This window comes from Ostrinia nubilalis, chromosome 14, assembly GCF_963855985.1.
Source record: "Ostrinia nubilalis chromosome 14, ilOstNubi1.1, whole genome shotgun sequence".
NCBI classification, from domain to species: Eukaryota; Metazoa; Arthropoda; class Insecta; order Lepidoptera; family Crambidae; genus Ostrinia; species Ostrinia nubilalis.
In genome coordinates this window covers 6897088-6925009 of record NC_087101.1, presented here as the reverse complement: position 1 = coordinate 6925009, position 27922 = coordinate 6897088, and the positions used below count along the sequence as shown (strand labels likewise).

Sequence of the window (27922 nt, the reverse complement as noted above, 5' to 3'; positions counted from 1 at the left end):
CAGCCGTCTACGCCGTAATTTCTAGGTCAAACAAACTTTGTCAGTGCATTTAGGTCATTGCGAGTATACACAGGAAGCATGTCTTATGCTTTCAGCGCACGATTCATCTGCCACAGATAATACCAAGGTCAGATGGTCACCTTGCTAGATATTGATTAATTAACAATATTTCTCACGACCAAAATTCTCACGGAAAAAAAATGTTTTTACTTAAACACTGACAGTAACTAATCGTCATAACGATAGCATTAAACAAGTATCAAGAGACCTTTTGAATGATACGACAATACCGCTTAATGTATTTTCGTACGACTAGTTAATACAGTCCGGTTTTTAGTTCGTTATGCAATAACGCACACAATATCCGTGGAAATTAATTTGAAACACCGGGTAGACAACTATGAATAACATTAAATAGAGAAGACGTACTTATACCTTCTGAAGTAGGTTACATTTGACATTGGCAAGGGGCACTCGGCTACACAGGTAGATTATGCAATGTATCTAATAAATGTATAAGTTTACCTCTTCGCCTAGTTCAGGTTGTTGATAGGTATTCCGTGACCGTGGTCGTTGCGTTTGCGCATCTAGTGTGGGCGGGGCCTCCACTCGCGACTCCCTCTCATTGGCTAATTCAAATAGCTGTTGCATTTCACTTCATTCCCTAGCAGACTGTTAATTAAGTTCCAATTTTATTTCAGACTTTCCTCGATATTAGTTTGAAGTGCTCGAAATTTGGTGTCGCCGTTCGATAGCTAACAAATGTTGTGACTAAGAACTTGTTATTGTGATTTCATTATCACTTAATATTTTAGTCACAATTTTCAATTAGTAATACTTACTTGACATACAATTACAACTATCTACTTACTGATTGTATCTGACCTGAGAGACCTTATTAGATATTTTATTAAGTCATAAATCTTTCAGTGAACTTCTGAATGATATAAATATTTCCTACCTAGTTATCGCACCTGTTGAACAGCATGAAAAATGAAATCAGCTTAATTAAACTATTTCGTTACAAGTGCTAACTAGCCGGACGCTTGTTCTCATTGAAACATGAGAAACGTTTATTTTCTTTCAACACGTCAAACATCAGAGGATATTAAAATAAAGTATAAAAAGCAACAGACATAACCCATTAACGAAATAGTTCACTCTCAAATATCATAGGGCAATAATAAAATATTGTCGTTACTTTGATGGCATCTGCCACTGAATTTAATGTGCGCTACAAAATTAAAGAAAATGTTCAAGAAAAATAATTGAATAAATATTACTGACCTTGGTAATCGTTTTATAAAGTGTTAATCTTAGATTGACTGACTATTAATCAATGCTATTAGATTTAAATTAGTTAATTTATCAAGTAGGTATATTGATTCATCTTTGACATCATACTTTGTAACGAATCGTAGTCTAAGTCTAATGTAGAGAGACTTAGAGAATTAAACCAACACATTAAATGAATATTGTGCATTGAAAGGGATCTACACACACTTTAAGCCCACGGAAGCTGTTGAATTCATAGTTTACTATCAATACTATGAGTGTAATACTGGGTAATATTCGAAGGCCCAACGCATCGAACTGAAAAAGTGTATCCTGGAAGAAAAAGTTTCCATTTGTTACGAACGTGAAAATATTTAAACGTTCAAGGCAACAATTTAATAAAATAGATATTGTATATTATTATCCTTTCTTCATAGACACAATACTTAATTTAGACGAGGTATTTAACAGTTAACATCAACAAACGCCACATAATCTCTTACAAAAGGCGCGACGAAATAACAGAGCAATGTTTTCAGTTCGCAATGAGACAAACGTATAGAACAAAGGGTTCCAATAGAGAATAGAACAAAATCAAAACAAACACGCTCTATGAATATTTGAGACGCAAAACAACTGCCTTTTCTTAGGCCGGCTGCGAAGAGAGGCACTGATTTTTCTGTATGAAAAACTTAGCAGGAGTACTTTACTACCTTTCTTATACTAAAAATGTGTGGTAAAACTGATATTTTCAACTTTTGATTAATTTTATTAAGCTTGTTTGTCATTATTGAGTATACGAAAAGAATAAATGCTTCTTGAAAAGGCTCAATCGTATCGAAAACTAACGTGCCCTACATTAGTCGTCGATATTGCCATTCGACAACAAGATTGAGACGTGTCTAGGTAGGATTTATTTAATTTACAATATACTTAATCAGAAAATGTAGGTGTTATTGAAATACATAATACTTTTTATTTGTTTTTCTCAGTGCATTATACATTATTTCTTGCTACCTATGACGGTCACAAATACCGTTATAACTTTTCCAAACATTGATTTACTGTACCTAAATAAATAATATAAATAGGATTTATAACTTTTCCTGGTTTGGATGTTTGAAACAACAAAATAACTGTAGACAATGCCTAAAATATATATCCTGTCCAGTGTCCAATGCATTGATAAACCTTGAATAAAACGGGACGGATTAATTAATTTTGAATTATTTAATACCTATTGGTTAGTTATTAACTAGAGTATTTTCGTAGTACAGGTTGAATAACAGTAATGTACCTATTTATAATTTTATTAAGAGTACAACAGGTAGTAGGTATTATAACGAGAAACAAAATTACAATTCGTTTATCACACATTATCACAGCCTAGCCTACTTTATATTTAACACGCGTTTGAAATTAAATTCTTCTTTGTCAATTCAATTACAAAAACAAAAGAAAATAATTTACTGTCAGCGGCCGTTTACATTATCTATTGTTATCATATAACTTTGCATATAATTGTAATAGAAATACCCATGTAAATTTCACGTGCTTGACTTAGAGGAAAAACGTTTCTTAGATTTTAAAACCGCAGATTTCAAAATGAACAAATGTTGGCATGATTAAGAATCACGTAGCTTTACAGCAGGTCAGCAGGTAAATAAATATAAATAGTATGTATAAGATACGTAGAGAAAAGTAAAAACTACTAGCTACTAAGTCTTGGAATTAGATCTACGTATGCTGAGAAAACACCGCTGGCTTATTACTAAGTTATTTATTATTTAAACATTTTACGAACTCTACTTCAGACTTCTATTGGTCTACTGTTAAGCTATTTTGATTTAAAGAAAAAAAAATCATTGACCATGTTCTTATTTTTTTATGGATTTTTATAATGGAAAAAAGATTTAGGTACACACAATATCGTGTTTAAATGAGTTCTGAATTCATTGTAAATTTTTTTAGCAGCTCTAGCATATATTTTGGGTGTTGTCTCTACTAAAACGGTTTCCTAATGCCATATTCTCAAACAATGCCCAAAACTTGATACAAATATACTTATAACAAACACAGCAATAGAAATAATTGAAAATCATTGCAGGTGCAATCTTTTTATCGAATCCGGCTCCCTTGCGGTTTGCGGTAAACACATTCGATTCAATCGTAATCTTAAGTATATCCATTTCCTTGTATCGAGTATTCTGCAGTCAGGCTTTTAAGATACCAACGGTCAAACTATGACCTTCAGGCTTATCGATTATAATTTGCAAGTCAGTCGTGCAGGCCTAATAGAGAATTGATGGCCTCCCAATAATTACCACTTGCAGTTTCATTTTCATGGTTATTTCTCTAATACGTTTTTAATGTTATGGGAAATCTTGTTCGCCATTATTTTTCCATGTAAACTATAATGGAAGCAGTTGAAAACAATAAAAGGGTTGTTGTAGTTATGCGATGGAACTTGGTTTACAAGAGACTTAATGAAATATTTATTAAAAATTATTTACATAAACAATAAAACGTTAACTTAATTACCTATAACATGAGAGTTGATTTTACACGACTGTTACTTAGAAATCACACAAGAATGTTACATGATATTTGAGTTTCACACTACGAATTCTTAGTAAAGATTCCAGCAATTCTTTGTTGGCACTTGGCATATGGTTCTGAAACGAGAATGCATAGAAATGTAAACAAGTGCAGAAGCCAATGTGCATTCTCAGCAAATAGTATCATACACTGCTGACGTTTTCGATAACATAATGATATCGTGTTTCTGATTACAATACAGGGCATTCCCCTTTAGTTATAGCTCATGTGTCTGGTTTAGACACTCTATATTTTGATTTAAAACCAAATGGATTCCCGTTTGGCCAAAGGCAAAGCAAAGTCATACCAATGTCAGTCAACAACGTTGATATATCGAATTTTCAAACAGAACATTTTAAAATTCCTTGTGAATTATTCAATGAGCATCTAAATAAATAATAATTTGTGTTGAAATATTTAGTTTATCATCTCATCTAGTAGATTATAGGATATACCTTAGTTTGTAGTAACAATTGAATCACATGCAACAGATTAAATCAGAGCCAACATATTTTTCTGTAAACATCTTTAAATATTTAAGGCACGTTCATGAATTTAAATTTACTAAGGCTGGGTTGCACCACCTTACTTTATCTTTAACAAACGTCAAATGTCTGTCAATCTCCACACAAAAAACCCCGGTTAAGGTTAAGTCACGGATAAAATAAGGTGGTGCGGTGCAGCTCAGCCGAAGATCAATCAAAGTGCAGATTACAAAAATACATTTACTTTACAGGCAATTTTGCTTTTAGTAAATCAGAAACAATTTTAATTTGGCTAAGCCCAGAAAATGTGCTTAAGATAAACGATAGGCCTAATCCAATACAGGAATAAATAACTGCCGGACGGACCCGAGCGATATTTTAACAATTATTTGTTGTTTTCGTGCTGGCAACACGCCCGCGCACTATTATGTCAAAGGGAACCAAAACTCATTACTGTACTAATGGATTGCCAGAAAAAAAACCAAGATAAATCACGCCAATAACAAATTAACTTGGACAATGTGTTCCACGTCTTTCCGTAATGCTTTCACGTTTAAAAATGATTTATTTCTTGAATCCATCATCCCACTGTTTTTGTTAATTTTAGACTTGTTCATTAACAAGACTAATGATTTTGACTGCCTAATTGATAAGTCACATTTACAGTCGATTGAACACAAAACATATTCTAACAATAACGTGTAAACTGAGATAATGATTTTACGATTCGTTTGATTCAGCATTTTCTTAAAGAGTTTGCTTATTTGATTCAGTTTACAAAGCTCTAACTACTCTCCACTTAAAATCTATCAAGAATCAGCGCGTAAAGTTTACAGTTTACAAATTACACAATTGTTTGGTCTATAAAAATTGTAAACAAAGCTTTTCGAATGAAAAAAATCGCGATCGCGAGCGCCGACCCAAATCGATTGGCGCGCTGCCCGCCGCCACAGGACGCGGGAAACATCATTCAATTCTTTATTAATACCGCGATATGGCTAGTTACGTCGCTTTATGAACTTAAACGAGATTCTTGTTACAACTTACTCTGTGGACGTCCATTAGTTGTGTAGTTTTTCTTTTGGAAAACACTTTGTTGTTATTATGTTACCTAAGTACTAGCTTTTCCTGTAGCTTTGGACAAGTGGACTTTATTGTAAAGCCTATGTTACTCAAATATTGTAGACTTCTTCTAGTGACACATTTTCCACTATCGTTTCAGTAATTTCGGAGATTATCCTACAAAGATACTGAAAATCATTTTTGCCTCTTTAGTATAGACTAGCGGTTCGCCCCGCCTTCGCCCGTGGCACATATACATATGTATAGCCTTTAACACTCAGGAATCACGTAACAAATCCAACCGTGAATAAATTTTGAAATCGGTCCAGTAGTTTCTGAGATTAGCGCGTTCGAACAAACTCTTCAGCTTGCCTGCCTAAAAGTTTCACCAAAATGTTCAATACCATCCAGCATCGATAAATATTTTATATGAATTATCTAGGCATCAATATTGATTACAAATAAACACAGCCCTGGATTTCGCCGTCCTAATTAAAGACAGTGAGGGATAATGAACAGCATTCCTTATTGACCGAGCGACAGCCTATATCTCAGCGTGGCACACGAGCCGTATGATGGAGTGGACTCATTCCCGGTACCACGACGCACCTGTATTGTGCAAACTAGCCGTGTGATTATCGCTTACGATCGCAAACATGAAATCAAATGTAGAGACGCGAAAATTAGAGTGAGATTCTGTTATTTTGTCGTCGCTATTTAAATAATTTTAATGTTATGTTAGATGATCTTCTCAGCATTCATTTACGTACGTTAAGATTGAAAACTAACTTTTATTATTAAGCTGATATGAGTGTAAGCAACATACTCGTAGAAGGAATACTTTATTACACATAACACTTTTTTAAAACTTTTTTTAACTTAAATAGAATCAATATCATACAAGACATTACGTTCTACCTTATGGTAGGTAGTCGCTATCAGTTGGAATGAAAAATGCAAAAACTATCGCCAGTATTCACAAACGATGCTTGCTTAAGTGAGGCAGCAAATCGAACGCACAGAGTTGAATGGAGCTCTGTGATTGGTTCGTGTGTGACCCTGTGCGTCCACGCGCACTTTGAGACCTCATACTAATGTTTGTGAATACAGGCGTATGCCAGTTTTGATAGCAACAACAGTGGGACTTTTTACGATAGTACGCTTGTAACTCCGCGATAGTTCCCAACGTTCACACCTTTGACTCCTGGCCCCTTGCCAATAGTAAGACCACCCAAAGTTACACCTGACTGCAAGTCTATTGAACTGTTAACTAGCTACTATTAAAGTTTGGACACATTGTAAAGCAGATTTCAGTTATTCGACGACAGTTGCAATTTGGGTAACCTAAAGTAGCAGTTTTGTTTCGACTTCTTTGACATGCATTTTAAGAGTAATTAAACTTACTTTTTAAACAGAATTATTCATAATCTTTATTTTTTAGAGTCTTTTCTACATTATTTTGGCACATCCTGACAAATTGAGATAACTGATGTTTTAATGAAGTTCAAATCTAGAGCTGAAATAATTACTTTAAATTAAACGTTTTTTTAACCAAGTAAATAAGTGATTCAAACACTAATGACAAAATAAATAAGTGATTATTGGATACATACGTGCTTTTACATTTAATTAGTGGATCAAGTCAGTGATTTAAAATTCAATACTGGCACAGCGCCATGCCAGGATGTAGAAAAACTAAGAAAACACACCTAATATCTTTATTGGCCACGTGCAATGTGTCAAATATTAAAAGCGAAGGCAACCTAGAATAAATCTATAGAGAACAATCTCTATAGATTTTTACTAGAGATTTTGTTTACAAAAGCAAAATTTCAAGTAAAAACTAGACATTAATTACGAAAAAAGCTCTTATTAGCTTTGTGACTTTATTTAAGACTTATGACCCATCTTATTAATTTGCATTTTCACCTACAACCTGCAAGATTATATGCTGTTTCTAACTGTATTCTGCTGGTATGGTTAGTGGGCACGATTAATCAGTATTAATATCTTAGTGAAGCAATAACCAAAATCTCCAGCTTCATGATGGCATTAGAGGCCATAAAATGCATCTTATTGCAGCAGATTCTCTCAAAACAGTGGCCAACATCAAGTAAGAAATAGTTTTGTAGAGCATTTCTTTTTTATTCGCGTAGATTTTATTTTCATTGAGAAGAAGCCCACATGTGCAGAGCTGTGGGTGTCACAACAAACGCGCGCACCCGATATGCGCATTAAAATTAAATAATGGCCCAAGGTTCGTTATTTTTGTTTTATTAACACTAACCTCTGCCGCTAACTTCTTTTATCACAGTCATTTGTTTTGCTCATCGTTGATTTGTCAGGTGTCACTTATTCAGACAGTCTAAAACAGTTTTTAAACTGGCTATATTAATGTAACCTACACTTGCCTACGCATCATGCAAAGAATTTCAAGATATAAGGAATTCGGATTATTATAATCATCAGAATCTATAATTTCTGTCATAAATAGATATCAATAATATTATTTATAGGTAATTGACTAATTTATATTTGAAAACTCGCACAAAAACATCGTTAACATTCGATTTGGATGTGTTGAGATGATTTACAACAAATTTATAAACAAACGACGATATTAGAGGCTAAACAATATGTAATTTGTATTCAAATTTAACTTGCAACATGTCTTTAGTTCAAAAATTCAAAGAAAACCAATATTTTATAGTGTTTTTGTTTTGTAATAGTTATGTGTAAGTTAAGGTATTCGAATTACATAAAAATAACTTTTCGAAGGTTGTTATAGTACTACTAAAACTTTACCAAAACAAAATGAGTAAAAATGTGAAACCTTGAAGTAGATACAAACAAAATACAAACAATTGAAATAGCCATTGAATAAATTCAGCAATTCCGTAGCTAAACACTTAAGGCTTGGTATTTCTGCTAAAGTAGGTATTTCGCGCTGTCAAAATCTGCGCGCGCAATACTTCGCCGAAGACAGCGCGCCAAAGAGCTCTCGCGGCTACACAGTATAGAAATACGCAGTTTGGAAATACGCAGTTGGTTCGGTTAGGTTGACTTCCTTCCGTTCAAACGTCACACTCACAGCACTTTCTAATACAAATCATATCCAAGTGATACAAATTAAAACAACTTTCAAAATTTTTGGGAATATATTTTAGAATCGAATAAACATAGAATATAACTGCCAAAGTAAACACGGTTCAAAGAGGCGTGGCGTCACCCGACCTTCCGGAAGTTCCGCGCCGGCTAAAAGAATTTCAAGATTACGTCACCCGACCTATCGGTAGTCCTCGGGAGCTTGAGCGATTGGAAAAACATTTTATGATCAGTTACTCGTAGTACAGTCGCGGAATGAAAAGGTTCGTCACCTTAGTGTCGGTTTTCGCTTGCACTAGGTACTGTAAGAGTCAAACCTGCCAACATAACAGCGCAAGAAACAGTGCTGCTAACATTTAAATAAATATGACGTTTGCTAACGAATGAGGTTTTGCTTGTTTAATTTTCTATCCCATGCAATGTTACAAAATCTACTTTTTTTATTTAATAGAAATAATAATGGCAGGTTGAACCAACAAGAAGGTTTTATTTATCAATCATAATAATCTTGACAAGATAAATCGTCAAACAACTTTGATCTGAATAATTTTGAACTTTACTGACGAACAGTTAAAGATTATTTTCTCTAACTCGAGATTATTCTGTAACATAGTTTCAAAAGGTAATATGTGCTCGCGATTCGTTGAAGGAATCAATTTGAAAACTGACGAACCTTTTCATTCCGTGACTGTACAATTATTTAGAGCTTGGATAATAAATTATAGTTGTTGCAATTCACAAAGCTTTGCATGTGGTTAATTACATTAATCAGGACACGCATCAATTTTGTTCAGTCTTTTTGTTTATTAATAAATAATAATATCATACTAAAATTGCATACATTATATTTGTTTGTATTGGTCTGGGTGTTTTCTTTCCATAATTTATGTATAACGTATGTACGGGGCTCTGTATCGAAAATCACTATGAGCAATAAGCATCACACACGGTTACCTGGAGTGCATTACCGCAGCAAAAGCTTGCCATCTTAAATGAACGGTATAATATCGAGGTTTCGTCAGTACAGTTGCGAACAAAGGTGTTTGTGTAGTGTAGTTGAGTTGAGAGGTCAGATTATTGAAATAATAAAACGAACATTTTATTTTTTAAATACATTTTAAAAATAATTTACATTACAGATAACAATGAGAGGATGACATTGCAAGGTGGTGCCAGTCCAGTTTTAAATCCGTTGACATCTGCTACATCTGTCATCTTTTTGGTTAGAATATTCTTCCATCTTGCAGCGTAGACCTTTAGCTACAGACCTTAGACAGTATTTTTTATTATTTATGATAGCGCGAATGCGAAATTATACACAAATAAAGAAATATAATAAGTAGTTATTTGTTATAATAATAATTAATTTATAATATTTTCTATTATTATATTAAATTCATTTACTGTAATTAATTATTCACAATATTGTTGATTTGTGAGTCTTAAAACACTACGTAATATTGTAAAGAGAAACAAGACGAGCGGCTTGCTGCAAAACAACACCTGCACTAAAACAAGTTTACGTTGCACGTGCAAGCCCCACCTTGCGGGGAGACTCGTTATAAAAGCGGCAAGCCGGCCGAATTGATTCATTCTTATTACGGACACCGAACTGTGAACATCTAATAAAAGTATCAAAATGAGTCATCGTTTTACTGGCGCCCTACGTCGTTCACGATCTCAGTCACCTTCAGATGGACTTCCATGTATAACCCTCACCAGCTCCATCTGGTTGGGTGGATACCCGTCCAACTCTAACATTTATTTGTGTCAGTGTGCTCTTCTAAAGAGTGTAAGACGATTGTATGTAGGTACTATTAAAATGTAATTTTAACTCATTAGTTTTGTCTCATATTTGAGAAATGTACTATGTATCATGAGTAGAGTCTTCGTTTAAAAGGATGCGAACGATTTAAATTTCAATAGGTAGACAAAATTGAATTGAAGCTTTCTCCAGTAACACTGATATTATTATACTGTGACTCATCAAAGTCATCATTGTCAAAAATATTGACAAATCGCGAACTGTCACGGCCAAAAAACTGACACGCGTCCGTCCTCCGTAAGCGCCACCGCGCGACTGATTGAGATTGTCCAAGCCGTCATGGACGATTTTTCCACATTTTTTAACATAGTAACTAAATAAGACGCAATATAAAAATTTCATCCGTTAAAAGCCCTCAAGTTATTTCTGAACTTTAGTTTAGTAAAAGATTTAGAATCTCAAATCGCTTATTTTAAAAATAAAACCATAAATAGAAAACGAATAGAGGTAACTTTGGGAATTTATTCTATCGAGTCAACTTCATCAAATCGTGTTTCCATCCGTTAATAGCCCTAGAAAATATCCTCAACTATGCCCAATAAAAATCTTAGCCTTTAATTTTACTGTTTAGTACCTCAAAAATGAAAAATGAAAACCTCATTTTCGCCATTTTCTCTGCTACCCGGCCTTAATCGCTTTCAACTCGTTGGTAACTTAAATTGGTTTCATTCATTGAATCCAACGATGCGCGGTGTGATTATGTAACATTAGTGACCGAGTTAGTATTTTGGAACATATAATTTAGCGCTATAAAAGCTCTGACGTACCGGTATGCTTTGCATTTCATTTGTTCTGAGAACCGTTGGGACAGTGACAGAAACGCTAACAATTGCGACATAGCTCGCACCTAGACGAAGACCGTAGGAACTGCTGTAAAATTTAATGACCTACATCAAAAGATTTGCAGTGATAATGACATGAATTTCAGAATTTTTCGTAACTTTTTTAAATTTTCAAGTTTTTTAAAGATGACAGAAAAATCAATAAGCATCAACTTGTGCCTTTTAATAGAGAAAAAATATAGAGTCTAACTTACAAATAAATAATGTTATTCGCATTATTTAACTAGATTTTTTAAATAACTAACAGAGATAATACTGGCAATTGTAAAAATAAAACAAGGCACATTAAAGGAGAACTAATACCAGTGAAACAACTAATTAATTATAATTTAACAACGCAGGTGTAAAATAGATGAAACTTTCGGCGTTAGCAGGAAACCGCGGTAATTAGACTAGCAAATAGCGTGATGTTTGCCGACCGGCCGCACGCACCCCGGGGACCTAATAGAATTAGGCTGATGGCGTAGCCACTGACAGGCATTCGCCACGGCAAAATTATAAGTAACGTTTTGTTTTCTAAAACAGCGTCATCAAAGATTATTTATTTATTTGGTAGCTGGATATCTTAATTTGTAATTTCAATATCTGTATCATCATCAGGTCATTTTGTCTCCACTGCAAAAGGACGGCAAGGGCAAAAGGGACGACTTAGGCTTTTTGTATGGAGTTTGACAGATTTTTTACTTTTGTCAAAGTTAAAGTAAGATGGTCAACTCAGCCTTAGCCTACACGAGTCCCCACACTAGCCTGACAGGTTGGTTAGAATATCATATTACTAGAAATGTAATATATTTTTTTAGTAAAGGGACTTAAAGTTAACAAGATTTACTGCTGGTATAAGATTATACGTCAACTTGATCTTTCACCTTTACATTTTTATTGAAAACGAATGCTAATTTATTAACATATTTAAGGTGTCAATAAAATAACTCAATCCCACGGTTTGTCCCTTTATCGATTGTTAATAAATATTATTATAGTTAACTTGAGTTTTGTGGTCAGTTATTTGGATTTTATTTAAATATGGTGCTTATTAAGTAACATGTTCTTATTCGAGATAAAAACCACTCGTTCGTTCTTTACGAGTAATATCATTTACATGGTGTTATGGCTAAAATCTAGTATTATCAGTTTTACCATCTTATTATAAAAAATTACACATTGAAATTATATTCTTGTTTTATCGCGCATAATCTGTTTTGCAGATTGTTCGCACGCACGTTTATGCTAATTTGATTTAATTATTTGCTCATTTTCTTTTTATTTTCTATGAAGAAAATCTCATAGACCTTGGTCTTCTGTTTAAAAGACAACACAACATTCTGTTTCACATACCTAACAACAGTCTTATCTAATCGAAACAACAGAACATCGGAAACGACTTTTAAATGCACGAATTTCCATATGTGTTGACTTGAAAGAACATTTGGTTAAAATGACCTTGTGTTTATCGAAACAGTGTGTGAATGTTAAAATTTGTTCTAAACGTGTGTTGAACAACCTTCTCTAGCAGGGCTGAAATTACTCGTATGTCAGCAGAATAATTTCAAAATGACAAGGTAGTCGAGCTTTAAAGTGATGGGCCACTCCTGCACACGACTTAGTCAATCATGATTTTATGATAACATAAATGGTTGATTTATTTTATTTGTAATTGTTAATTTAAAAAACAAATTAAGCGTTACTAAATAAATGTTGATTGGCTTACGTCAACTCATCTATGGTTTACATGACTATAATTTTGATTGGATAAAAGTTTAATTAAGTATTATGGCTAAGTCTACGACTTTGTTTGAGTTAATATTGTATTTGCCAAAACATCTTAGAGCAACCGAAAATAACTCGTAGGTTTTCGTGTTGACTTCAAACATCTTTCATGGGTTATTTACTAAACCACTACACCGTTTGTAATGTTTATACTACCTACATAGAAGTTGTTTTATTTGGTTGATTGATAGAATCAGTTACTCAATGTGTACAAAGAATCATAAGAATGTTTATTTATGTAAACTAATATAAATATGTATTAGCATAAATAAGTTTCGGTCACACGAGCCTACATTTTTATTTGTATACTCCGAGCCAATAGACTTTAGCAACCTTACAATCAAATGCTGATAACTAACATTGTCACAGAATTGTCTGTCTCTAGATTACTAGAATTACTCATAAAGCATAATATTTATTATATTGCAAAGTAAAACAATTTTGAGATAACTGAGACAAATAACATCTTTATCAACCAAAAACTTCTTACAAGGTGTGCTGAGCTGAGCCGAACAACTCTTCCGTTTCTTGAATGAAATATAGTCTTTGGTTTCTATGGAAAATATTTACACATTACCAAAGTCTATTGGCGTGTACTATAAGTACATATTTGGTTTATGAGCGTCACTTGGCCAAGCTTATCACACTCCTTGCACTTGATATCAACAAACATTTGCTCCGACCCAATTTGGGGGGTTATCAAATGCGCCGGGTCACAGCTCGTGGGTTTCCTTCGGCCCTGCGATTGCATTAGGTCTTTTATACTTATATTTTATCTTTTTTGTCTCTATGGTTCTTATATGAGCTAGGAAAATATAATCATCTGTTACATAAATTCCACAGAAAAAATATACATTTGGGTCTGAGCCACTTAGAATTTGAATGAAGTCCACGAATATCTTTCGAAATTGATATAATTTAGATTTCTTGAACTCTTCTCTTTCACGTAACTTTATAAAATGAGAGATCTGAATGAAGAAAATTCAAGCAATGTAATCGTAAATACTGAGGCAATTTCCACACGCTGTTTCGGATAGAGCCAGTTATTGAATAATCCGTAAGATCCGTCTGCCGCTGATATACAGCTGAAATTACGTTTTATATCAGCAATTAGTGACGAGTGTAAACTAGGTCTTATCGAGTCGACAAATTGTCATTCAGACGTCGGTGCAGCGCTATCGCGACCTTAGCTACTCGGAGCTTCATATCTGCATACTCTGACGCTTTCCAATTACGCTCGATTGGAGCTTTGACCAATGCCGCCCAGATGATAAATTTATTTACATCATTACTGATGGAATTATTGCCGAATACCAACTTTAGAATGGTAGAGCCTTTACTAGATATGAGCAGATAACAAAGATTCGCCTATGTGGCCTGGTTACTAATAAATACTGTCTTTTTTAAATTTCTAGACATTTGAATCAAGTTTTTAACCACAACAGGAATTGATTCGATGATTGATGATCAAGAAAATTTGTAAAGAAAATTAAAACTGAAAATCCATCGCCCACTCACACATAATTTAACTACCATAAGGTTGAAAAATGACATGCCAAAAATTCTCATTTCAAGACATATCATCTAATATCAATCTCCAGCGGAATAAAACCAAAAGTCTGGCAATAGCGATATAAAACGCTCATCACGAACGACGAAGCTGAGCATTTCGCGTCATTAGCGGCATTCTTCTCAGGCTGTACAAAATTTGCGCGTTGCCAGTCGCGGCTCGTTTGATGTGCATTCATACGGTGACTTTATCACTACATGCAATAGGTAACATATTATTTACGCTATCGTGCGACCTACTTGCGCCTCTATAGAGCTATCTTTTGTTTTCTTTCAATAGTGATTTGTTTACTTTGACTTTAATCCGGCCTGGAATGTAGAGACTACAGTAGATAGTCTCTGGAAATATATTTATTTGCAAACTTTTTTATTCACAGTGTTCTGCTACGATGTTGTCTTTAATAACAGAGGTCATAGCCATAGTTACAGCATAGTACCTATATTAATGAGTATACATACAGTTAATGAACTACTGAAACATGTCCTGAAATCTGTCCATTCTGCCTAATGCTGAATCAAAATTGAAATTACACAAAGTATTTTTTCATTCGCGTACGTTCCTCCACCTATGAATGAAAGTGGGAGTCATTAGTTTTACTTAAAGAACTAGACAACGAAGGCTTTAAAGCTACAGTCATACATTATGTAACTTCATAAATATTGAAACTGTTCGTTATTTTTATAAATGACACTGATAAGGTTCGTTTTATCAATCAATTGCAATGTTTAACGACGGTGCCTTTGATGGGCCAATTTTGCCGGTATAAGGTGACAGTTTTATCACGCCTATTTGAAAAGCAGCGAGTAGCGACCTACTTGCCTATGACTTTCAAATCAAATCAAATCAAAATCATTTATTGCATAATGTAGGTACATATTATAGGTCACATAAAAAAATATATTGTTCAGCTACATCATACCATATCGGCATGCAACAGAATCAATTTTTCGTGATTCAAGAAATTATACAAAAGAATTAAATTAAATGTCACAATAATAATTAACAATGTCAAATTTAGTAGATAGAATTTAATATTACATTAGTATGTCAATTTGTCACATAGATTTGATAATAACAAAGTCAAACAAACAATTTATGTAGAATAATGTCTTTAAATGGATCTATCCAGGAGGAATTCGCTAACTGAGTAGTATGCTTTATCAATTAAAAAGTCGTGTAGGATTTTTTTAAAAATAAATAAGTCTTCTTTATTTCTTATGGTATGTGGTAATTTATTATAAATTCGCGGTGCCATACCTGGTAAGTTTTTTGTAAACAGTGCTGTTTTGTGTTCAGTTGAGCATATTCTGTTTTTGTGTCGTATACTTTTATGTACTGAGAATAAAGGAGGATTTCTTCTGACAAATAAACATACCTCCTCAATGTAAATTGATGGGAGGGTTAGTAGATTTAAGGATTTAAAGTAAGGTTTACAACTTTCAGTAGGTTTAATTTGACAGATTGATCGTATGCATTTCTTTTGGGCTCTGAAAGCTATTTCCCTGTCCGTAGAATTTCCCCAAAATATAATACCATATTTTAAAGTTGATGAAACATAGGCATGATAAGCAACCAATACCGTAGATTGGTTTACAACTTTAGCTAGTTTGTGTAAAGCATAAGAATACTGGTTAAGTTTTTTACATAATGTGTCAATATGCGTCTTCCAGTTGAGATTTTTATCAACCCAGACACCTAGGAATTTTGTAACGTCAGTTTCTTTAATATTTTTATTGTCATATTGTATATTAAGATTATTGTGATTTAGTTTAAATGTCATGAAAAGGGTCTTATCTAGATTAATTTTAATATTATTTAATGATAGCCATTGTATTATGTCATTTAATGTTTTATTAATGTTAGATTCATATGATCCCATAGTATCACTTCCAGTAAATAGAACTGTACTGTCGTCAGCAAACAAAGTCATAGGGTGCTGAGTAACCTTTGGCAAGTCATTTACATAAAGTAGAAATAACAACGGCCCAAGAACACTGCCTTGCGGCACTCCATATTTTACACGTTGTTTTGTTGAATAATAGCAGCTGTTAGTTAATGTTTTTGAACATATTCTGTTAATGCACGTTATTTGTTGCCTTTCAGTTAGGTAGGATTCTAAAAGTTTCAGGGCGTTTCCTCTTATGCCACACGCACACAACTTTTTGAGAAGAAGGGTGTGATTGACGTAGTCAAAGGCCTTCGTCATGTCCATGTATAATGCAGTCACAGGTACTTTTTTGTCAACACACTCAAAAATTTTATGAATTAAACGATAAATTGCTAAATTAACGTCTTTATTTTTTCTAAATCCAAATTGTTCTTCAGCTAAGATATTTTTTGTTTCCAAAAAGCTTATCATTTTGCTGTAAATAATTTTTTCGATTATTTTAGAGAAAATTGGAATTAACGCAATAGGCCTGTAATTGTTCACATTCATTCTGTCATCTTTTTTAAAAAGTGGTTTAATAATGGATACTTTCAGTTCCTGGGGGAAGTAACCATCTTCTAGGCATAGATTTGTTATGAAACTGAGAACAGGAGCAATAATCGGAGCTACATATTTGATACTTACCGTTGTTATGTCGTCGTATCCACAGCTATATGTGTTTTTTAATGACATTATTGTAACATACATATCATCAGGGATAGTCGGGCTCATGTAAATTGATTGATGGCAAGTAGTGCCATTAATTATTTTTACGCTATCGGGACTAGGGATCTGTAGGGGGACGACTTGGTCAATGAAATGGCCATTAAATACTTCTGCTATAATTTGTGGGTCTTTAATTATTTTACCGTTATACGAAAGAGATGAAATGTTTTCTTTTGGGAATAGTTTTTTACAATTATTTATAGTGTTCCATGTTGCTTTTGACTTATTTTTAGCCGTGTTAATGTAGTGAATATTTTGCGATTTTTTTGTGAGTGAGATAATTTTTTTAATTTTTTTCGAGTACTGTTGTAGTTTAACTTTATTTTCTTTGCTAGGAAATAGTCTGAATTGCCATAACATGTCACGTTTATGTCTGCAACATTTCCGAATGCCATTCGATATCCATTTAGGTTTTTTTATTATTGATATTTTACGTTTAATCATTGGAAAACACAGGTTATAAAACAATCGAAATAGATCATAGAATGCTGCAAATGCATCCTTTGCATTAGATTGACCATAAACTTCACTAAAACTTAAGCTTTGAAGGCATTCCCCGAACTTATTCATGTTTTCTCTACAAAAGTCCCGTTTAACAGAGTACCAATGCGAAAAGGTACATGATTTTTTAACTGGACATTTAATAATCTGAGCAGTGTGGTCCGATAGGGCAAATTCTACCACTTCTGATTTACTACCATGGATATTGTGGGCAATGTTGTCGATGCAAGTTCCACTTGTTAGGCGTGTAGGTTCACGTACACTTAATTTTAAATTATAACTTAGCATTATGTTTTGGAATTCCGTCGAGTATCTGGTATTTTTCAAAATATCAATATTAAAATCACCGCACACAATTACTTTTTTATTAGTTCTGATGCAATATTTTGTTAAGATGTCATTCAGGCAGCTAAAAAAGGTAGTCATTGTGTCTATGTTATTTTTTGGGGCACGATAGATGCATATTACAACTATATTGTGATCAGGCAATTCTATACCGCAGCTTTCAATAGAATTAAAAGCACCGAAAAATTGAAGGTCGAGTTTTTTATATGTATGTACATTTCTAACAAGTATACAGGCACCCCCACTACGATTATTTCGACAACAAATGGCGCCTAGTTTATAGTTTGGAATGTTGATATGCTCACTGTCACATTCCTTCATATTATGTTCAGTTATGCATAGTATGTCAATCAACTTATCCTCCTGGACCATATTCCATAGATGAACACTCAGCATATCTGACTTGTTAAGCAGTCCATTTATATTTTGATGCATTACTAATATATGTTTATATGTGATAAAGTCGTCATAAGGAATATTATCTTTTATTATGTTGTTACATTTGGGTTTTGTGACTCTCGAAAAAAATCACCGTTGGAATCTAGAGGTATTGCACAGTCAGTTTGCTTGTTTACATTTTTGGTTATTACCTGTTCGCTTTGAGGGAAATCTGTCTGTGAATAGGCATTACAAGTAGATTTAGACTCTATTCTTAAGTTATTATGGTAATTTAGAAATGTTTCCCTGTAATTTATCTGTAGTATTTTCCTAAGTAGTAATTGACTTGACAGTTGTTTATTAAACAGTATTGGGTAGCCAAAATTGTCAAGAGAGTCTAAGTCTAATTGAATGAACGAGGTATTTTTATTGTTATTACATATAAGTTTTAACATATAATTTAGAGATTTCAGGTTCAGATATTTACTTTTATGGACTTGTCCAACCAGAACATTTGTGTAATTAATTTTGTGTATATGATAATGTAAAAAGGATTGCAAATTCATAGGGTTTTTATCGTTAGAGCCTTTCAAAAGGATCCAGCCTTCAGACCTGACAAGACAATGTGAAATGATAATATATTGCTGTAAACATTTTGTGTCAATAACAGCAAAGTGAGGCGGGAGCTTGATCGCTCGCTCTATCTTAGCAAATAGGAAAAAATAAGCTCATAATTATTATACTTTTTTGTGTAATTTTATTATAATTTATTGATAATTTATTAACAAAATTAAACAGATGTGTGCATAAAAGTCTAAAAAAATATGATTACTTATATGAAAAGAAGAATATACTTATTTTTCATAGGTAAAACAAAAGTAAACATTTCCAATCGAATTGTGTTAAATGTGTGACCCGTTTTCATTTCAATGTGTTACAAAACTCAGTGTATGAGAGTACCACTCAAGCAGTTTAAAGAAGATATCACGATCGCATCTGTTTTGTTACTTAAATTCAATTTAGTTCAACGTAACAAGTTACAAAATACAACACAAATGACAATAAGGATGATTCGAAACTCCGACGTGTTGAAATTTAATTAACATAATTAATCAAAAATCAACAATAGACAAGGTCGGTCATTCAGGGATCTAAAAGAGTGGTTGATAACGGTTTCAATATCAAGCCTAACTTAATTTTTCGGGTAAATAAAATAAAATGTATGGTTGCAGTGAGGTGACTGGCGACTCTATATTTCTAGGACACGTCTATCAATTTGGATTGCATTTACCATCAGCCCAATTCGCATGTTTCCGCCCTTGAACCAAGCTACTTGCTAAGTTCTAGCCAGACCCAAATTGGCGGCAGGGTCATGTTCGCACAATTAGCAATTTAGCTTTTCGAGACACGCTCGGACAAGGCCCGATCGCTAATCGTTTTCGATATTGCCAAACGCAATTAGAAAATTGAACATGTAGAGCAAGGTTTGTTTTTGGATAAACAACGCATCGATTTGGAAGACTGGTATAATCATAGCCCTCTTGTAACCTTGATGGCAGAAAACAACATGGGATGGGCTTGAGTCAGACTCAAATTGGGTCTTGGTGGCAGGTAGAGGATAGTTGATGGCCATACAAGTAAAGCTAATTCGTAATCTCTTTCCTTCATATAAAATAGTTACATTTTATCTTAAATGGGCCCCTGATCAATAAAAATGATTAAGTTTAGCTTCTCAACACAATACCTACTAGCACTATTAGTATAAGATGACATTAATTTATGAGTGAGATGAGATTCCTAAATGGATGGAATGACCTGATGTCCAATCCAGCTATATGTACCTTCAAAAGCTGAGCATTCGAGAACGGTACAGGCGATAGCACATCACACTACACATTTTATAGCAAAATCGTCCCTATTACAACTAGGCAAGATGCCACAGTTAGCTTGACATACAGAGTCATCGGGACATCTAAATAGCACGCAAGGCTAATGATTGCACTACGCCTAGAAGCGTCAATAAGTATGGCGCATTCCTCCCGCGACCTGTAACCTGATTACCGCTGGAAATAATTTAATCAAATTCCAACTTATCTTGACCGTGATTTGTACAAAATATAAATTGCCGCAAACTATACTTTAGTATGAATGAATATCACGCACGTTTCTGAATGGACAATCGGTGGAATTTTCCTCGAGACATTTTTTAAATTTCATTTTCACAGATGTATTCTATGCTAATCGACATAAAAACATGAACGATGGTAAAACATGAACTTAGCAATGGAAATCGCCCTACGGAATTCGCTATCAATACGATGACCGTCTGAAAATTCAAAAATTCAACTCGATTTTCATTTCTACAAAATATCCATAATTGAAATATTACCTACGCTAAATGTTTAGTTTAAAACTTAATCGTCATTGAACAATCTCAATTAACACCTTCACCGAAATTTTGAATAATATGAAGCTTAACCGGATCTATTGAAGTGTGAAAAACTCAATAAATAATATTGCAGCAACTCTTGAAGGCAGTTTACTATTAGTTAATATAATATAAAATATTAGCAAAATATCGCTATACACATACGGATGTAACGTCTTATAAAAATATTTGAGTCATTCTAATTAAAGATTCTCTCAAAAACAAACATCATATTCTTAACGCAATAAGAAAAAAACGAACGCACGATGCGCCCGGCATACTACTAAGTTATAACCCAGACTGGTGCAAATCGTAAAAATGCAGTGACATTATTTCGACCTTTGCAGTAAAATGGACTTTGTAAGGAATAATCTTTGTTCAACGAAATATTGTGCAGGAATTCAGGAGTTTATTTGAAAAGTTACAACAAATAAAGATTATTTGATGTAGAGTTATGTGTTTTAGGATCAATTTATACATATAGAGCAAAGCCTACGAGTATCAATATGTATATTTTTATTGTAATTCTATTGGATGTATACTATAATTTGTATGTGTACTATAAAGTGTTCTTCAACAAACTGACAGTGATGTGCCAGTTCAAAGCGATCCACTTTAAAATTGTACTTATCGAAACGAAAAAAGATGCTTAGCAGACTGGCCAAAAAACTCTTCCCAAACACGACTCTTCAAGGTTACTTTTTATGACTGTACTCGGTTGGTTTGCAAGTGGGTAATACAAGGCGTTGCGTTTTTAACTCCACAAACTGTTTTATTGGTCGTATCTCTATCAGTTAATCTTAATTAAGCTCCTAGATTATTTTTATCTTGGAAATTTGCACTTGCGAATGGCCGTGCGCGTCTCCGCCTGACCCGTTTGAGATCTCAAATATTGGCTCTGAGCGCAAACAACCTTATCCGAGAGTCCGTTTACGTCGCCCCACATCGTATAACAAAGTATACGATATATGTAATATCTACCTAACTACATGCCCTGTAATCAATTTGAAAAATCGCAACTAAGCACGCTCGTAATCCATGAAAATTAATGTCAACTTTTCGCACAGCTACCTATTGTTATTCAATCACAAATCAATTTATTTTAATTCTTAAAGTTCGTTAACTTTTTCATCCTAAATTCTTGTTTCAAAGGTGAATCTTTTTTGTTCGACAATGGCCGCTGTACAATGTACGGCGTGTCTCGCATCTTTACGTTCAAATTCATTGTTTACCCAAGAATACCTGACTGACAAATGCCTGAATTATGAATATTAAAATAAACACACGAATATTATTCCACTAAGTAACATTACTGAGTCACGAACGTAAATTTTCCTGTAATAGGATCTAACTAAATGGATCGTCTATTCATAATTGTATTGACTAGACTAGCTGAGCCCGCGTGAAAATAATTTTCCAAAGACTTTTATTCCTAAGAGACTGAAACACTGATTTTCAGTTGGGTAAAGTGCTATCATTCGTGTAGGTACACAAAGAATCCGCTTTGTGGTTTTTGAGTAAATAAAATAACATACATGCGGTTAAAAATTCTAAAAACTATGTCTTGGACTCCACTAGGCAAACACAGTTTCAGTTTATTTGCCTACACTTGTTATTTTTTATGACAACATAAAGAATCGAAGTATTCAAACTTTTAGATGATATAGAGTACAGAAGTGGCTCTACTAGAGTTTTTTAAATCTATAGAAAAGTGTTAATTTCCATACTAAGGCACGAGGTTATCACGGTACACTATTGTTGCATAATAGTGCTTGAAGCGAGATGTTTTAGTGCCGTGAATTAATTTAGCTACAGAACAATAGAGTCATGCAATATGATTAATTGTACAAGTCGATAACTTAATCATCCGACCGATAAAAAATGCATTAATGGTGTTGCTACGAAAAAAATGTTATTGCTGCTACGAAATCTGTGATATTAAAAATAATATGTATTGATCATTGTATTGGTTACGATTGTCGACACGTAAGCTCGAGTGCGTGGGAGTCGATCGTCCTTCGCGATACCTACTCGAGATGTCCAGCAGTCACTCGAAAATTATCGAGCACACAGCAAAAAACACAAACAATATTCGATTTGTTACTAATGTGATGCGCATGTCGCAACGAGTTCCTACAAAAGCACACGCCCAATTGACCTTCTGTCAAGGGCATTAAAGAAACACATAGTTTTGAAACACCAAATGCGTTAATTTATTATTTCTGTAAACGCATGACTTCCGCCCTTTGAGCTGTAGGAAGTGATTAAGTGCTGAAGTTTCGATAAAAAATAACAAAAGTTTGTACATTTTATTCTCACGACCGCACTAACACCTACCGAAATCGTATGTGTGAAGGTGAAATCGACTATGTGGCTATCGTGTTATTGTTCGAATCTGTGTGAATTCGTGAGTTCTAATGCAGAAAACACGTTTGCAGAATGTGTGGGTGTATTTTAAACATTGTTAAGTAAAAGACATTTACGATGGTCAATTGTCGTGTGTGTGTTCTAATCAAGAGAGCTTGGGTGTGTGCGTGAATGTGGAAGTGTTAAAAACAAACATGTACTAATTAACATCCATTCATTTGTGTGGAGGCCTTGTCGGTTCGTGCTGACTGGTTCTGCCTTATCGTCTGCGAGCACCTTTAAAGCGGGACCTGTTGCTTGCATTTTTAAATTGCTCCGTTGCATTTTGCAGATTTCTTTCTATTAACCGCCCAATAAATTAGATTTTGGAGTTGATTGTATTTTTAGCGCTTTAACTTTTCCTTTCTTTTTATTCTGCCTAGTGCCTCCATTACAAAATGTACAGATAATATCGTGGAATTGTAATAGAGATTATCAATTTGATGATTGTTATCAATGTTATAAATGTTAGATTAGACCTATGACGATTATTATATCAAACGTTTGAATCATTTCATTTATCTTTGAAATTAACTTTTTAACCTAGTACTTGCTAAAAGTCCTTAAATTTCATTTTCAGTGATTGTTATTTGCATTTAATGCTTATTTCATCTTCTTCATATTATCCGTAACGTTCTTATTTCAATTGCAGGCTGAATTTTCCTCAAATTAATAAGTCGTCTTTTTACACAATAAGAATGTAAAGCACAGTGGCATCTGGTGATATGCGACCTCTATCGGAACTGAGACTGTATAAACAATTATGCCTTCGCCCATTCGTCGCTATAAAAAACGCCTCGAGCGTGGGTGTAGCTCATTCATGCAGCTCGCAATAATTGTATAATCGGCCGGCTGTATTTTGTAAGTTTTAATTCGATTATATCAAGATTATTTATGCAGATTTTAAAATTGCCAACTGTCTGATCCGTTTTACAGGCGTATTTATCGTGTCACTTCAATAACCGACAAATAAGTTGACTTTATTTTATATTTCTCTGACTCTACAATACAAATTTCAAAGCATTTCTGTAACTAAAAGGCTTTTTACTGTCTGCCTTGTAAGCTAAAGATCATGAGGTAATGAAGTGCTCATAAGGTAAAATTTACAATTTAAAGTAGGAAAACTTTCTTTTTTTTCTTCTTTTTTTTTCATATATAAAAAGCTTTATGTGATACATCCCAACACAATCCTTAGGTAATATTTTATTTATTCTACTTATAAATTGGCATTTTAACACCTTGAGTAACTCATAATAATTATGCCCGCTGCGATACATAATACTGGCAATGCTCCAAGTTCATGCCTTAGCATCGCATCCTTTCGGGGATTCCCCTATTTCATAACATAACACAATATGGCAACAAACATAATAGATAAAGGACCTAACCTTCGTAATGCACCATCGCCATTCATTTGTAACCGACTTTGACAAAAGAAGGAGGTCCTTAATTCGGTTGATATGTTTTTTTTTCTTTAATGCAGTTTTGTTACTCAAAACGTTCATTCAATAAGTACTGGCATCATATTCCACAAAACTCGTTTGAAACCGCACTTTTTAGGCTTTTTAACCTTCGCCCAAAGTTTAAGAGTGAGTAACTTTCGTAATATTTGCCCAAAAAGATTTTAACCATGATTATAAAGCACAATTATTATCCTGTGGTTATCGTTTGAGACTTTAGATTATAATGTTAACAAGCATCACAATTAATACAGGTTGTCATATTCCCAAAACTGAAAGAGCAAGGCTGAGTCGCACTACCTTAAAATAAGGTAGTGCAACCATAACCGAGGTTTTTTGTATGGAGTTTGAAAGACAACAAAAAGTAAGATGTTCCCAGCCTTACTGTTTAAGCACTAGTATAAGTAGGTATCTAGAATATAAATAAACCAGAAAAGGAACTCAAAAACTTAATTATTGTTTAAATTAATGTTAAAATATTCATATTTAATAAGTAATGGCAATATTAACTTCTACGCTCCTTAATTTATTAACCTGAGCCGGCCGTCAGCACCGTCAAAAGAATATTAAATATCACAAACAAATGTTAGAATTTGCATAAAATATTGCATTGTATCTAATCTTGCTGTTAATCTTGGATTTTACTTAAGTTTAGTTTAAGTTAACTGATGGACAAGGCTATTCAATTATTTATAGTTTTAGCAGTTTTTACATACATTACTTAACTTAAATACAATAAAGAATTTAATAGCGATAAGACTTACTTAGCAGTTAAAATTAAATATTCCAATGTAATTTAAACAAAATTAACTTAACCAAATTAATAACACACAACTTTATTACAGCCTTTATCAGATATAAAATCAATTTATGGTCTTTAGTTACCAATTTATACGACAGTCCTTGTAATAAAAAATATTCCATTGATGCAACATCGCAGCTAATTACGGTTTAAACATCCGTGGTTAATTGACTTTAAATTAATATACCTCTGAAGCCATAAACTTAAATTAATAAACGTTACTTGTATGGTATTACTTGCGGGTAGGTAAAAGCTTTAAAGCTTTTATTTTAATGGTTCTTTATTACAAAAATACATTTTGAAAAAACAATATCCAAAGCCAAACGATATTTGTGATAAGAGTAATTTTTTTTCTTCTGTATAATTATGTAGGTTTTGGCTACTGCTTATCTTGATGTCAGGCTTCATGACCATGGAAATATCGAACTGAAGACCGACAACTGAATGTTTTCCGAAGTAAGTTTATTTCTTTTCAGGCAATCTCTACAATACTTTTACCTACTGAAAGATTTGCAAGGATTTTTTTTCAATCCGTAGTACCCTTTTAAACTCCTTTGCATTTTTCTCTTTTTTTTTAATAGTTAAAAGAAGATCATGGGGAAACAGGTTTATTGCTGTCGGTCGAAGTAAGAATTGAAGTTATTTATAGCTGTTAATTTACATAAAGTTTTTGTGGGTTGTGATTAATAAATTCACGTAACCGTGAATTTTTTCTAAACGGCAATTATGTATTAAAAAAATGGGAACATTTCTAGTTAGCATCTGTTTTCAACCGGGCTAAGACTAGATGTAGACATATTATAATAATGTGCGGTTAGATTGCAAATGTACTCGTTTTATGACTTTTATTTGCTTTAAAGTTGTTGTCAGTATTTATACCTAGTTGCTTAATTATGTTATTAACTGTAACAATTGCGTTTAGAGGTGGTTATCGTTGTGACTCTACATTGATTAAAACCTTTTTCTTTAATTATAAACGTTTAGGCACCTATTTATCTTTAAGTGGCCACTTGATAGTGTGGTCTTGTAATAAAAACTGCATGAGCGAATAATAATAACAATAGACCGAAAAGATAAATACGTGCGCGTCTTGCGATAAAATTCGCATTTGAATGCGTTACGTAATTCCGAAAACGAGTGCGCGAAAGAGAAATGTAAATAAATGTATGGCGTGAAGCCGAACACATTGACAGCTGTTTAATGTTGATACGCGCTGAAAGCGACGGAAAAACGACCTTCCTGTTTCCTACGCACCTATCGCGTCCTTTTATTGCATTATGGACTAGTTTCCTGGCAAACCTAGTTTAACTAGGTTATAAATATTGAAGCTACCTAATTAAGATAACATTGTTTTTTATAGTAGGTAATATTATCGGAATATTGGTAGTGTAAATAAGCAGATTTTAGCAAACATAATGTAGAGCCACCTCAGATGTCAAACAAATCGCTACGAAGAAGCCAAACACAAAATAATGGAGCTTAGTATTTGAATATAATATACACACATTAGCATCAAGATGCGGAGAGGTAGGTACACAATCAATTTAAATGCGATCACAGCTAACGTAGAGCAAGGACAAGTTTCGGGTACGTACCTTAACACGTGCGGAGTGAGGAGCCCAAGGCGTCCAGAGAGTCCTGGTAGAGACAGGATCCTTGCACCAGCAGAGGCCGGTATACCCTGCACAGCCGCAGTCGCAGGCAAATCAGGATCAGGAGCACCAAGCGGACCGCGTCCGAAAAACCCGGCACATCCACCACTCGCCGGCCGATCAAAACATAGCTCTCACAGACCTTTTCGACGCACAGACTCGATTTGCAAAATTTATTCATCGCATCCACCGAAAACACTGAATTTTTTATGAGCCCGGCCGAAACAACGCACGAGCGGCTGGCTCCCGAATGTTTTCGTTTTCCGGCACGAATTAGCACCGATATACTGAAAGAAAAACACCATGGGACGCTAATGCTGCTCGGCGGTCGCCGGAAAACTCGATTTTGCGACTAACACGTGAGCGCGAGCGCGAGCCGGCCACACAACCGCGCGGTAAACAGAGAGCCGCCTCGACAACACACGCACACTGCCGCGCGCCGCACACTCGCGCACGCGTCGCCGCGTCGCGCGCATATCGGGCTCCGCTAAAAATAGGACATCGCGGCATCGCCGGCCAACCAAGCCCTCGCCACATCACGCCATACCCGCCGCCCATTGGCTGAGACTTCATTGATAGATTATTCGCCAGGAGGCATTTCAATTCGCGACTAACTGAAAGTTTATGATAAAACTTAACTGATATCAATATCGTGTGACAGATTGAGAATTTGATACAAGCTGTAAATTCATCAATAATCTCTCCATCGATAGCGGCTTGCGTGTTGCCAGATGTTTGAAGCTGCCAGTACCTCTAGTAGGAAAAACT

The 27922-nt window shown here is 34.2% G+C and overlaps 1 protein-coding gene across 1 annotated transcript in view; it reads right to left on the bottom strand.

The window, feature by feature from the left end:
• The window catches only part of LOC135078057 (transcription factor kayak), a 55871-nt gene extending 28312 nt beyond the window's left edge, over positions 1–27559 (bottom strand). Inside the window, exon 1 of the mRNA XM_063972620.1 lies at positions 27098–27559. The gene's annotated coding sequence lies outside the window, so the exon portion shown is untranslated. The remainder of the gene's footprint in view (positions 1–27097) is intronic.
• Between the last annotated feature and the right edge of the window lie 363 nt (positions 27560–27922).